Raw genomic sequence first — 15,109 nt, forward strand, 5'->3', positions numbered from 1 at the left:
TATGACATTTTCCATAACAATCATTTCAAATAAATAAACAACAATTTGAATATTTTGTGATCTTCCTCCCCATTTCCATATTTTTGTGGGATAATTGTCCGCAACTAACATTTCTGATAACCTCACCCTCCAATCTCTGGGGACTCGTAACAATCTATGTTGCCCCTCAAGTTGGGAACCACAATTTTAAGGGATAAACATTGAAAATCATAAAGTTTTATAGCAGTCTTTATCAATCTATAATTCCATATACTGTATGTTCCTTCTATTGGACACTTCAATATAAGCCCTAATGGTTTTTTTTGCCTCTGGTGTATTCTTTCTCTGATGCTCAATTGTTCACTCAAACTAATATTTATAAAACACTCTGCTAGGCTATTATAAGAGTGTTAAACAGAGAGGTTGTTTATTTCTTACATGTTTATTGTACAGTAAAAATGTTGCTGTAAAACAGAAAATATGTTAAGTAGGACGTACATTTATTTACATTATTCTAACACATTTTGGGCACAATGTCAACATTAAGTAGCTTAACTATAGGACTTAATGGTAGTTGGACAGCTTGCAGTCATCGGATGGGCCTTTCTAAAGACAAAATATATACATGTATATTAGAAATACTTATTTAACATTGATCTATATATATTACATTTTCATTTATTTAATTTTATATAAAAAAGAGACATGACTTATGCCTTTTTAAGACTGGCATTTAGTACCCTCTAGTGCAGTGGTTTTGTACATAATGCAGATGATATAAGTAACTGCTATGCAATAATAATAATCTGTTTACCTTTTTTTGCTTTCATATTTCCTCAAATGAGACGGAAACGTCCTGACATCTTGTTTTGGTCCTTAACTGTGGAACCAAGAGGGCATCCTTAAAACACAACACATATACGAACATTCATTTGTCTAAAAAAATAAAACAAATTACCTAAAGAATGGGTTTTTGAGATCCAAAACATTTCCAGAAGTGAACCCTGATTGATCAACTGTAGCTGTGATGTGGATGTCATAACTTTGACTAGAAATGAAAACATGTTTAAGCAAATTCAAATTTAGTTGTAAGGCATTAAGTGTAAGAATAGTTATTATAAAGTGGAACCATACCTAAATACATAAAACTAAGTCTACTAAAATTACTATTACTTGTATAACAAATAAAACAAAATGTTGATAGATATTGAAAATCAAGAGTGATGTCGTATGAAAAGTGTAGAAGACATAAATAGAAGTAATTATTGCTACAATAATTACCTTTCATTTGCAGACAATAAAACAGTCCCAGTCAACGTTTGTCCCATTTTGGCAAAGAGTGGCGTCTGGAACAAGCATCGAACCTGGAACCATCTGGTTAGTGGTTCTGTAGGAGCGGTAGACATCCAAATGGTCGCGCTAAAGATTAAGAAAAATATTCATAGATTCACATTAATGACTGACTTTGTTTTAGAGCAATGTGTGATTTGTACTTGGATCCTTGAAATGCCACGTCAAACCAAAAGGCCAGTCCATGAACCAATCCAGACTGTGAAAGAGTGAACGTAAAAGGAATCTCCAGTCTGAAAAACAAAGCTGACTTTAAAGTTACATAGTGCCCCTCCAAATAAATGAATTATGACACTTTGAAAAATTCGAATTTAACACAAAGAAAATAATTTTGGTCTCTAGAAACCTAAAATGCATTAATTCAGTTGGTATGAAGTATTACATTGACAAAAGTGACAAAATAGATATAGACATAGATATTTATTTAAAGTGAATATTTAATTACTTTTTAGACTCGTTCAATATTACCGGTATGTAAAAGAATAAATATATTGATTATAACCTGTGGAGGTCTTCTGGTGTTGCCTCCTTAAAGTTAATTTGATGTTTAACAGAGCGAGACATCAGGATTTGGACATCAAATGTGTCCTAAATTACAAAAACATTCAAAAATCCAGAAATGTACTGTAGTAATTGTAATGTTAAATAGTGAATAGTGCATAATATTACCACTATTGGCTGTCTGAAAAACTCATCCACTGCAGAGTTGTACAAGGAACTCAGGCTTATTCCATAAAAATTCCTCTGCTGCCTAAAAATAAGAAGAAACATATTCAAATTAGTAGTGGATGATTCTAACAACAAACAACAATTTTGTATTATCCAGATGACAATATCCAGACAATTATGAATCCATCAGAAATGTGCTAAAGCATGCTTGTAAATGTCTTGGTTGAGGTTAAAAGTAAACGTAGTGAGAGAAAAAAATAAACCCAAACGTGCAGACGTATCACTTTAAACCTTATTTAGAAGATTACATTGCAAGTTTTTTAAATTTAAGTTTTGCTCTTTTTACAGATGATAAAAAATGGATTTACTTATAGATGATTTACCTGACGTTACCTTTTTAGCATATCTCCAAATAAAAACAGTTCCAGTAACATATTTTTTTCCTATAACTTGAACCTTAAATTCAGACCAATAGTGCATTTAGACATTGATTTGTCCTGGTTTAGATCTGGTGATCTTGCTGGTTATAGGTGTTTCAATTGCTAAAGAACAAACTGAAAAACATGCAGTCTTACTGTGAGATGACCATCGGTCCATGAGAAAAGTGACATAGATAGTGCACCTTAAGTTCATATTTGGCAATGACATTTTTGGGTGCTAATTTTGCAATTTATTCAGCTAAAACATTGATAAATTTTAGTTTAATACATGTAATACTTGAAAATCTTGATATTTTCTTTGTAGGCATTTAACTTGAGACATAGTTCAAAGCCAATTGTGCGTGATTTTGAAGCTGTTTGTTCAATAGTTTTTTTCAGGAATTCCCAAAGATTTAGTTCATTCCTGGATGCTGACCGAGCCTGACCACACGCTCACGATTCAGAACAACAACCTCACAACAATGGGGCAATTGTTCATGAAATGCACCGGTGTATAACGTCTAATATTGTGAACTAGTTTATTATCTCAAATCTAACTTCAGATACGAATAATGGCTTGAGCTGTTGTTCTAGTCCATATCACTTGGACTTTTGCTGAGTCAGGTCTGGAGTGAAATGGACCGTTTTACAGCTCTCAGTCAGGAAACACGGACCAGAGACCAACCCAGAACTGGGACAGGATTTGAATGTGTTTTGGTCTTCAACCGTGGACTAATGTTGGTCCCAAAAGATTTCATGTTTATTTTTACACTAATGTCTCCAGGATTTTATAACTGCTGATGTATATTCAGTGTGATAAGATAACAAGAGAGTAAAATACATCATCTGTTAGAGAAATTCAATTTCAGACCAGAAAGCAGCTCTTGCGTAGTTTTCAAAATAAAGCAGTTCGTCGCTAAAAGGAGACAAGTGGAGATCGGCCCAGGAGGGAAATGTCAAACCTGAAAAACAATATTAAAGCACAAATATAATGGCATGAAACTCTGAGTAAACAAATAATTTCATAACCTTATCCTTTTCCTATTCTTTATCTATGTGCAAACTGGATTAGTGTTGGTAAACCACATGGATCTATAAAAATATCAGGACAGATTATTGTGATCTTAAACCTCGTCAGTAGTGGCCAGTCCATTGGTGCTGCAGCATAAAAATGCATAAAATGTAAAAAACGATGTAAAACCGTTAGTGTTCGGGTTTCACAAAAGATGGATTTTGTAATTTTAACTTATTTTGAGATCATAAAATAGGGCTGGAAAATTAATCGAAAGATCCACAGATCGAGATCAATTCATGTGAAATTGTCAATTATTTGGGTGGATTTTTGAATCAAGTTGATCCTCAGTAAAAATATGTGGTTTTGAGGTCCAATTTTGGTGGATTTTGGTGTTAAATTGCACAGATTAAGGGTCTGTATAGTTTATGTTCATCAAATAATTATTAAAAGCCTTTTTTTACTTTTCTTTTGGAAAGACCAAATAAAATCAAATAAAAAAATCCAGATCGATCAATATGAGATATATTTTTTCCCCCCACATCGCTGAGTCCTGCATTTGGCCGAGTTACCACTTTAATTAAGACTTTAGGACCTTTATGTGAGGTCCGTTTCACACAATTATGTTTTATAGAATTTTTAAACATGTAAAATAACTTCTATACTGTATGATGGTAAATTTGAGCAGATACATCATGAAAAATTGCCCCTCGGGTCACAGTTAGGACATGCCCATTATTCCTGCCTCCAGGTTTGAGCCACTTCTTCACAGACAGGACTTTCTGTATGTGATGGTCAGACAGCAGCATGTGTCCCATCGGCTCTGAGAGGAGGAGGTCCACTTTCTCTGGACAAACCACCGAGTCCAGATCACCATTTAGGACCAGGATTCGACCAGACTGACCGTTGCACCGGACCAGGGACTATGAGAGAAAGAGACGACATGTACATTTTTGCTATGATTGTTCTATCATTTTTAGTTACAGCTTTTACTTTAACTTGACAGAAGCAAATATTATGAGAATTTATTTATTTATATATTTATTTATTTTTTGGGGGGGATTTGGTACCTGCCATACCTGCCTCTATATATATATGTTCATTTGGGAACGTGATAATATCTTGTGGCCACATGAAAATATTATATTTTGCTAATGTCACTGTAAATTTGTGATATGTGGATAGTAGGATTGTAACTTTGTTCTCCAGAACTAATCCTGCAGGTTTCACAGCCAAACATCTGTCTTCCCCCTCGGCCTGTGCCCCAGTGCATTGTGGTCCAGATGTGGCTGTGAACCATTAACTCTGTAGAATGCAGCTCCTAGCATGAGGTACAGTCGAATCAGGGGCCCAGACCAAAGGGAGCCAACAAATACAAGACAAAGAAAGCTATAGATTCTACAATTGTGGACTTATTTCTTAGTATCGGCCCCATCTCACAATGTTAATGATGTTCTAGTAAAAGTGGAATAAGCGCTAACATTCTCACTAAATGTCTTCAGACTTTAGAATGGAGCCGAGATTCAAACTCACAACACTGTGGCCAGCGGCACATGGAGCCTGGCATATGTGCTGCTGCCTTAACCACTCAACCACCAGACAGCATTTTATGCCGTTTATCAATAATGTACTTTATTCATGAATATTCTCATTCTAGCAGCCTTCAGTCAGCATATTTAAGCTCTAGCTGGTAAAAGACATATTTTTAACCTAATATAATTTATTAGCAATCTTTTTTGAAGACACTGCAGAAAAAGATATTGGCTCAAGGGACACAGCGAACGCACATATAATTTTGTTTGTTGCAAGATTTTTGTAATTGTATCAATAATTTAATTTAATTAATTATTAATTAGGAATTACACAGTCCTAAATTAAAACAAAATATTGAATCATAGAAATCTACAGATGTTGAAGCTTTGTATAAGTTTACAAGTTCTGGTTTAGTCCTGACTTAGTACCAGTTTGAGCCTTATTTAGTACTGTTTTATTCCAAGTCAGGACCTGGTTTAGTCCCAGTTTAGGCCACAGTAAATGACAGTAAAATGATCTTGTCCTTGTTTGAAAGACAACGAGCAACAAGGTCTTTATCACGCTATATTAAAATGTACTGCTGAACAACACACATTTTACCTGCCCTCACCTCAGCCAAACACTGACATAATACAATTATAAATAATACAATATAATTTCAAACAGGGGCAGAGTCTTATGAATCTAACCTGTGTGTATTTAACCATAGGTCCAGACTGCACACTGTAGACTTTAGCTGCTCCGGCCTGAACGGCAAAGAAGGACAAAATCCCTGAGCCACCAACATCTAACACTACCTAAGGGGGAAATAAGTGCATACATAAGCAAATACAAATAAAAACATTCATAAATCCTTGCATACATAGGTTATTTTTGTGATTTGTCTGATTGCCAATCCAACACAAAGGTAAAAAATGTAGTTTATTATAAAAAACACATTTCGTTAATGGAATATATGTTACTTAATTTCATATCAAGAGTAAATATTGTAGTTTTTCAATTCTATATTACTTTTACAATTCCATATTTTCTTATTTTAAAGTCTGTACCTTGTCCTTGAAGTCTGTTTCATTGAGGAGAATGGCTCTGTGATAAGTGGCAATTCGGCTGTAGTCCTGAAGTAAACTCTGCTTCTGCGACAGACAACTGTGGAACTGAAACAAAAATACCACCTTATATCAATACAGACCACCTTAACAAACAACGGTCAAAAATATTGCCTAAAATGGTTATTATTTGACCAACATATCACAGCCTACGACTTGAAAAATAAAGGAAATATAGCTTTGTGTCAGTCAATCAGAAGGGGACATGTTCCAGAATGTGGCCATAACTGTGTTTTAAGGTTTAAGCAGCAGCGGCTGGTCCATTAAGGGCGCTGGGGCGCCGCCCCCCCCCCCCCCCCTGTCAATCTGCCAACTACGTCAATTTCTTTTGTGTCTAAAAACGATATAATTTATTCAAAAATATCTTATATTCTTATTAGTGTAAATGTGTAAAATAATAATATATATCCATATATATAAATAGATATAGATGTATACTTTGTGTGTGCGCCGCGTGGTCTGCTGCGCAGCCTGCGTCACTTTTCTACGTTCACGTGGGGCGGTTTAAAAAGCGCCCCAGAGCCTCATAGAAAATCAATGGGGATTTTTAGCCAATCAAATCACAGTCAAAAGTGACTACGTCACTATGGTTTTCTCCATAGGAAAATAGCGACTTTTGAACGTAGTGTTTACGCCATGGAGCTACGCTTTTTACGCTAGAGACACAGACATGTGCGCGCGTCTATGCGGAAGTGCCACACACGCCGTGTTTTCCGTGTTTACGTCTTAAAACTGTATCTACAGACGTCTGTGACAAAAGGTACATCCAAAACGACTCAGAATGAGCTGCTCAACTGTTTGCCGGCTTTATTCGTGTTGAAAGCGGCTGATTTCGTATCAATACGAGCCGAGACATGTGATCTGTCAAACCCGGTGCTACGTTACCATGACAACAAACACGCAGTGTTTTTTAGTTTATTACTTGCATAAGGCTAACGCTAAGCATTGAGTATCGCTTAACTTCAAACTTATCATTAACAAAAGTGGAAATAAAGTGTGTTTACTTAATTAATTCAGTTGTAAATGTGTATTTAAAATATGTATCCATACAGTCAATGTTAGAAATTTCTATTTTGGACATTTAAAAAAAACAAAAACACGGTCATGTCAAATAGCCCCCCCTATAATTTGTACCACCAGCCGCCACTGGGTTTAAGGTACACTTTATTGTTAGGAAATGTTAAGGTTTGTTCACACAGCAAAACTGCGACTAAACTGGAACTAAACCAGCACAAGAACTAAACTTAAACATAGTGTCTAAATCAGGACTGAACTGATATCAAACCAAAATGTGAACGCACCCTTGGAAAATTGGAAGCCATTATTTTTCATTATTATAAAAAACAGTTCACTTTATAGACAAAAACTGTATTTACTGTAATTTAATTTCATATAATTTTGGGGAAAATACAATAATTAGCTTTACCTGGTGACAGTTCGAACGAGAGGTCTCAGGTCTGAAGTGTCTCCTGGGTCCTATTTCCTTGTTTCCTCTCAAGTCTCCTTCTCTCAGTCTTTTATCCTTGAGAAGCTGCTGAAATGTCTTCATATCTACAACAAACAAAACATCATTTCTAAAGCTATACAATGTATCTTTTCTGCCAGCTTGTCTCATGGAGATGGCGTTGCTTTGGCTGGAATATTTCCATGGAGATAGAAGTTTAATGCCATACTGTGAAACATTCAAGGCAAAGCAATAACATCACTACTGAGACACAAGCAGAAAAGTTACATTATAAATTGAGCATAAACTGCTAGTAAAAACCTGTTTTGGTGTTGAATTGAAGAATATAGCTGTGTTTTTCAAAAGTGATAATGAAGGACTGACCCCCGACCTGACAGCATTCCAAGTCCTCAGAAATAGAGAATTGGAAGAGTGGGATTTTGTTTCCTGAAAGATATAATGTTATGTTATGCTAAATCAACATTTATGAGCTTTTAACCTTGTTACAGCAGTTTTCCTCCATTAGTTCACAAAAAGTTGTATTTAGATTGATATCTGCCTAACCCTGACCCTGCGTAATCCTGTATTGTCCTGCATTGGAGGCTTGCCAGAAAATCAGTTTCCACCTACCCCCTATAACACCCACATTTATATACTTACAGGTTTAATTCAGAAAATTTACTCTAATAAAAGCAAGTAAATAGAAATCCACTGCTTGCTATGCTATGATGAAATCAAACAATTGTGCATTTTTAACAGGAAATCAATAGTCCCATTTCTGTTACTCAGCTGTATTCTATTAATTTTGCAGTTTACAATTAACAAAATGTAAAATACTGATCTACATGTTATGTCATAGATTATTATTAAGTACTAAAAACACATGGCATTTCTCCTCATTAAGAGTTATTTTCTGCAAAAAATACACGTAATCCTCACTTTCTACAGAGAGAAGTCCATTGTCTGATGTAGATTTAAAACATAGGGATAAATCTTGGCCATGGAACATGTTTATTTTTAAATGTAGTTCTGAATTCTCTTCAGTTTGGCCCGGCATCTCCTGCAAAAAAATTAATAGCATCTTAAAATATTCTACAACTATTTTCGATCAATATATTCTCACAGCAAATAGGACTAAACCAGGGCTCAGGACAATATCAAGAGAAGTATCCAGATGTGGGTAGAGTAGCAGAAAATTGTACTTATTCAAGAATACCATAATTTAAAGGTACATAATGTCACTTGCTTGTGTCCATGGAGATTCTATAAGGGACAAATTTAATACCATATTGTGGAACATTCCAGGCAAAGCAATAACATCTCCATGGAGACAAGCGATTGATGCAGCTCTTCTTTAAAGTATGGTAAAACTGCATGAGATGTACAGATTGTTCAAAGTTTCTTCAAGTAAATGTAACAAATTTCTACCCAAATGATATAAATGTATGTATTTTAGACTTACCTCTTGTAAACAGTAAACCTTTACAGAGAAAACCATGGGCTCTTCACTCGTCTGCTCCATTCTGAGTCTGATCCAAAATAATAACTGTTCCTAAATGAAAGAAAGAAAAAAAGAAAGAGAAACAAGAAGGAGGGACTCGGAGTAAATGGGAGGAGAGACAAATGGACCACTACTGAACCAAGATCAAGGAAACAACATTTAGGCAGAATAAAGACAGGAGTTAACCAGGATTTAAAAATAACACTATTTCTATGTCCTATTATTAATCAATGATGCATAGCCTTTCCTGCTATTACGCAGCACATTCCTCAATTGTGTATTTAATTTAATTATTAATAGGTACTAAAATATTTTTTTTAGGTTTGTTTTTTTGCATTGCTCCTAGTTAATCAGAAACAGTAAGTATGTGGCAAGTGGCAACAGCAGCAAAAACTTTCAATCAATATGCTTGATGTACTCTCTCTTCTGGACGAATAGAAAATTCCAAATGAATAAAACTGCAAATTTAAGCTTTACTGAGCTAAGACTTAACTTGACTTAATTTTGAAAAACATGATCCTTAATAGACCGTTTATGAATCAACTATTTTTTTTGTTTGAAAGAATTTATTTATGAACTAATCAATAATTACAAAACACTTGAAATGTAAGATTTATATAGTTTTCAAAGTATTAGGCATGCTTTATGTCTTGTAAATGCTGTATTGTATTGAGAGCACTGGCTACCATGTGGTCAATTTTAGCTATAACAAAATATATACCGGTAATGTTAGGATTAGTACAACTAAAACAAAAATATGAATAATTCATTAAAAATCTCATGCAATTTTATATTATAGAGGAATATGAATACATTTATTGACATTGAGAAGTATGGACTCACTGACATGTACTTGTAAGCTATGTACAGATACTTTAACACCTGCTATTAATATACATGGAATTTATCATGGAACGAATGCATGTGATAGACAACGCATCAACTTACACAAGCCAAAATACTGTATTATTCAAGCAATGTACCACAAAATTCTACTTTAAAATACTGTTTCTCATGTAGTAGTAAAAATACTTATGTACATGAAGAAATTGCTGAAGTAACACAACATACAAATAAATAAATAAATACATAAATACCATTGCATGTGATCACGACAGTAATTGCACATGAATATGTGTCACGACAGCACATAGATTGCACATGAATTTCACATGAATTGCACATGAATTGCACATGAATTCCAACAGCAATTGCACATATGACAGAATTGCACATCAGTATTAGGTCAGGTCAGTATTGCGAGTGTTCAGTACTAACAGTTTTTGTTATAAAGTCTGACAGCAGCAGGAAGGAAAGACCTACGGAACCTTTCCTTCACACAGCGAGGGTGGATCAGTCTCTCACTGAAGCTGCTCTCCAGAGCGGAGAGAGTGTCCTGCAGGGGGTGACACTCATGGTCCAGCATAGATGTGAATCTAGCCAGGACCCTCCTGTCCCCCACCTCCTGCACCGAGTCCAGAGCACAGCCCAGGACGGAGCTGGACTTCTTGATGACTCTGTCCAGCCTCTTCCTCTCCCTCTCTGTGATGCTGCTGCTCCAGCAGGCCACACCGTACAGGAGGGCTGATGCCACCACAGAGTCATAGAAGGTCTTCAGGAGTGGCCCTGTCACTCCAAAAGACCTGAGTCTCCTCAGGAGGTAGAGCCAACTCTGGCTCTTCCTGTACAGTGCGTCTGTGTTATGAGTCCAGTCCAGTTTGTGGTTCAGATGAACACCCAGGTACTTGTATGAGTCCACTCTCTCAATGTCCCGTCCCTGGATGTTCACTGGCGAGGGGGCAGTGGGGTGGCGTCTGCGGAAATCCACCACCATCTCCTTGGTCTTCCCCGCGTTGATGAGGAGGTGGTTCCGCTGACACCAGTCCACAAAGTCCTGCGCCAGTCCTCTGTACGCCGCATCATCGTCGTCCGTGATGAGTCCGATGATGATGATGAGTCGTCAGAGAACTTCTGCAGGACACAGCTCTCCGTGTCATGTCTGAAGTCTGCAGTGTAAAGGGTGAAGAGAAAGGGCGCGAGGACAGTGCCCTGGGGCGCCCCCACATTGCAGGTCCGAGTGTCAGACACACAGTTCCGGGCTCTCACAAACTGGGGTCGGTCTGTGAGGTAGTCCAGGATCCACTCTGCCAGGTCATACTCCACACCAGCCGTCTCCAGCTTGTCCCTCAGGAGCAGCGGCTGGATGGTGTAGAAGGCGCTGGAAAGATCGAAGAACAGAATCCTCACAGAGCTGCCAGGCTTTTCCAGGTGAGAGAGAGAGTGGTGCAGCAGGGAGATGACGGCGTCCTCCACTCCGATGCCAGACCGATATGCAAACTGCAGCGGGTCCATGGCTGAGCTCACGGTGGAGCGGAGGTGGTCCAGGACCAGCCGCTCCAGTATCTTCATCAGGTGGGACGTGAGAGCCACTGGCCTGAAGCTGTTGAGGTCTTTGGGGCGCGGTGTCTTAGGCACAGGTACCAGACAGGAGGTCTTCCAGACCTGTGGTACCACCCTCAGCTTCAGGCTCATGTTGAAGACATGCTCCATAACTCCACACAGTTCATCTGCGCAGGACTTAAGGAGCCTGGGACTGATGCCATCAGGTCCTACTGCCTTCCTCACTTTAATCCTCTTCAGCTCACTCCTCACCTGTGCTGCTGGGACAGTCAGTGGTTGGCAGGGGGACCGTGTGCTGGGGGGATGGGTGAGTCCAGACGAAGTGGGGAGCTGATGGTCCGGGGCAGATAAGCGAAGAGGAACAGATGCAGGGCATTGTCCAGCTGTGGAAGAGGGAGCATGCAGCTGTGCAGGGGGAGGGGCGGGTGACCGATCAAACCTCAAGAAGTGAGAATTTAAATCATTCACCCACTGTAGATCCCCCTTTGTCTGGGCAGGGGGGATTTTGAAGCCCGAGATGGTTTTCAGGCTCCTCCACACTCCCTGAATGTTCTTTCGCTGCAACTGCTCCTCCATCCTCCTCTTGTAGCCGGCCTCCGCCTGCCTGATCTTCCTCCTCAGCTCCTTCTGCACAGTCCTCAGATCCTCCTTGTTCCCTGACCTGAAGGCTCTCTTCTTCTCCTTCAGCAGAGCCTTCAGTTCACGGTTAATCCATGGCTTGTTGTTTGGAAAACACCGCACCGTCCGGGAGGGAACAATGTTCTCAAAACAGAAGTTGATGTAGTCCGTGATGCACTCTGTGATGGTGTTGATGTCCTCCCCATGTGGGTCATAAAGCTCAGTCCAGACAGTGGTGCTGAAGCAGTCCCTCAGACCCTCCTCGCTCTCAGCAGACCACATCCTCACCTCACGGGACACCACAGGCTGCCTGCGCACGATGGGTTCATACACAGGCCTCAGATGTACAAGGTTGTGGTCCGAGCTGCCCAGGGGAGGGAGGGGGGAAGAGGAATAAGCCTCCTTGGTGTTGGCAAAAAACAAGTCCAATGTTCTATTGTTCCTGGTGGGGCAGGTAACATACTGGGTGTATGTTGGTAGAACAGAAGAGGGAGAAGCGTGGTTAAAGTCACCAGAGATGAGGAAGAGAGCCTGTGGATGTTGTGTTTGCAGCCTACAAGTGCAGGAGAGCAGTGCTTCACAAGCATTTTCAGCATTGGCAGACGGGGCCACATAGACTGCGATCAAAATCACATGTGAGAACTCCCGGGGCAGATAATATGGCCTCATGCCAATAGCCAATAGTTCAATATCCTTGTTACATAGCTGCTCCCTCACTGTGCAGTGTTCGGGTTTGGACCAGCTCGTGTTCACATACACCGCCAGACCTCCACCTCTTTTCTTCCCGCATTCTCTCGTTCTGTCCGCCCGCAGCAGATGAAAATTGTCCAAACCTAGTAGTCTGGCATTTCTGCTGTGTGTCTTTCATTTGTGTGAAAGTACTGCATGTGTGTGACACATGTGTGTCAGAGTACTACATGTGTTGTTGAAAATGTTCAATATTTGTTGAAAAATATTCAGGCCACCTTCCCACCCGTCCATGTTTTCTGCTGCGTTTTGCGGCATACCAATGACGCTCAGTAATTCAGAGTTGATGATTGCGTAGTTTGCGACTCAAATAGTAGTTTTTCCTGACAAATTGCAAGATCGTGCTGAACACAGACCTGAGCAGCAAAAAAGAGAGAGAGAGAGCCTCAGTGACCCGGCTGCACCCCCTCCTCATTAGCATTAGCGTTAGCATTAGCAATTTACTTTTGCAAATACTGAAAAATATTCTGGTATGTAAAAATGTTAAAAGCAATAGCCCCCCTAAGACGGTGAAAGCGATCGTAAAGAGGTATAGCTTGATGAAAATCGGTGAAAGTGTTAAGGAGTGGAAACGCGTCAAAAATCCTAAAATACAAGATAAGATAAGATAAGATAAGATATTCCTTTATTGTCCCACATGGGGAAATTTCATTGGTGCAACGCAGGTAGATACAGAGGTAGATACAGAAGAACAGATCACTTATAGGAAGTCTGAAAAACACTTTCAGTAGAAGATCTCCTATAAACAAATAAAAACTCCCATAGACAAATAAATAAATAAATACCATTGCATGTGATCCCGACAGTAATTGCACATGAACATGTGTCACGACAGCACATAGATTGCACATGAATTTCACAGTAATTGCAAATACGACAGAATTGCACATCAGTATTAGGTTAGGTCAGTATTGCGCCGGGATAACGTGACGATCTCCGGGTAAGACGACTGTTCTCCGCAGTTTCATGAGTTCCTCCTTTGTGTAAACGCGGTACGGCGCCGGCCGGGGGGCGGGGCCGGAGCCGGGGGGCGGGGCCGGAGCCAAGACACATCGCCACGACACGACGAAAACACTCAATCCAGCCGAATAAAGTCAAAACAAGTTAATTTAAAGCGATTCCAGTGCGTGTCCCGATCGTTCGTGAAGTTCCTCTTTCATATAAACGTGTATATAAACGTGTACCGACGACACGCCGTACTTTAGCGCGGCCGGAGGGCGCGGGGGGAGGGGCTGGTGGGCTCGCTCGGAGCTAGCTCACGTCACAACAACACAACGAACGCAACGAAAAACGCTCAAATCCAGCCGAAAAAAGTCAAAAACAGTTGAATTAAAAAACTATTCCAGCGCGTGGCCCTATCGTACAGTAAAATAGAAAAAATATACTAACTATATTTACAAAATATAGGAGATAAAGCACAATAAGTGTGAGAAAGAAGAGAGAGCGTTTACACCGGGCTGCCAGCTGTACCAGCGCCTTATGACAAGAACATGTAGTACTACAACTGAATCTTTTTCTACAAGAACATAGTGTCTCCTTTATGACATCATAAGCAGACACTCAATTACCAACAAATAGTTCTACATAGAGCTGCATGATACTGCCAATTACTGTGATATGGCTGTTGATATTGTTGCAATATTTTTGACACAATCAAAACAAAAACAACATAAAAACTTAATAGAGACAAAACCAAGACTACATCAAGGCTAATTTAGACTGAATAAGGATAATCACCGGTGAACATCCAGGGAAGGGACATTGAGAGAGTGGACTCATACAAGTACCTGGGTGTTCATCTGAACCACAAACTGGACTGGACTCATAACACAGACGCACTGTACAGGAAGAGCCAGAGTCGGCTCTACCTCCTGAGGAGACTCAGGTCTTTTGGAGTGACAGGGCCACTCCTGAAGACCTTCTATGACTCTGTGGTGGCATCAGCCCTCCTGTACGGTGTGGCCTGCTGGAGCAGCAGCATCACAGAGAGGGAGAGGAAGAGGCTGGACAGAGTCATCAAGAAGTCCAGCTCCGTCCTGGGCTGCGCTCTGGACTCGGTGCAGGAGGTGGGGGACAGAAGTGTCCTGGCTAGATTCACATCTATGCTGGACCATGAGTGTCGCCCCCTGCAGGACACTCTGTCCGCTCTGGAGAGCAGCTTCAGTGAGAGACTGATCCACCCTCGCTGTGTGAAGGAAAGGTTTCACAGGTCTTTCCTTCTGCTGCTGTCAGACTTTATAACAAACACTGTTAGTCCTACAGTGCAATTACTGTCGTGATTCATGTGCAATTACTGTCGTGACACATATTCATGTGCAATTACTGTCGTGA

At 39.7% G+C, this 15,109-nt stretch overlaps 1 pseudogene; it reads right to left on the reverse strand.

Moving 5' to 3' along the window:
• Window positions 1–915: 915 nt before the first annotated feature.
• LOC140363309 (histone-arginine methyltransferase CARM1-like) lies at window positions 916–9,082 on the reverse strand (annotated as a pseudogene).
• Window positions 9,083–15,109: the final 6,027 nt, after the last annotated feature.

Source organism: Eucyclogobius newberryi, unplaced genomic scaffold (assembly GCF_026437365.1).
Source record: "Eucyclogobius newberryi isolate DKJ021-1_F unplaced genomic scaffold, fEucNew1.0.hap1 SCAF_1, whole genome shotgun sequence".
NCBI lineage: Eukaryota > Metazoa > Chordata > Actinopteri > Gobiiformes > Gobiidae > Eucyclogobius > Eucyclogobius newberryi.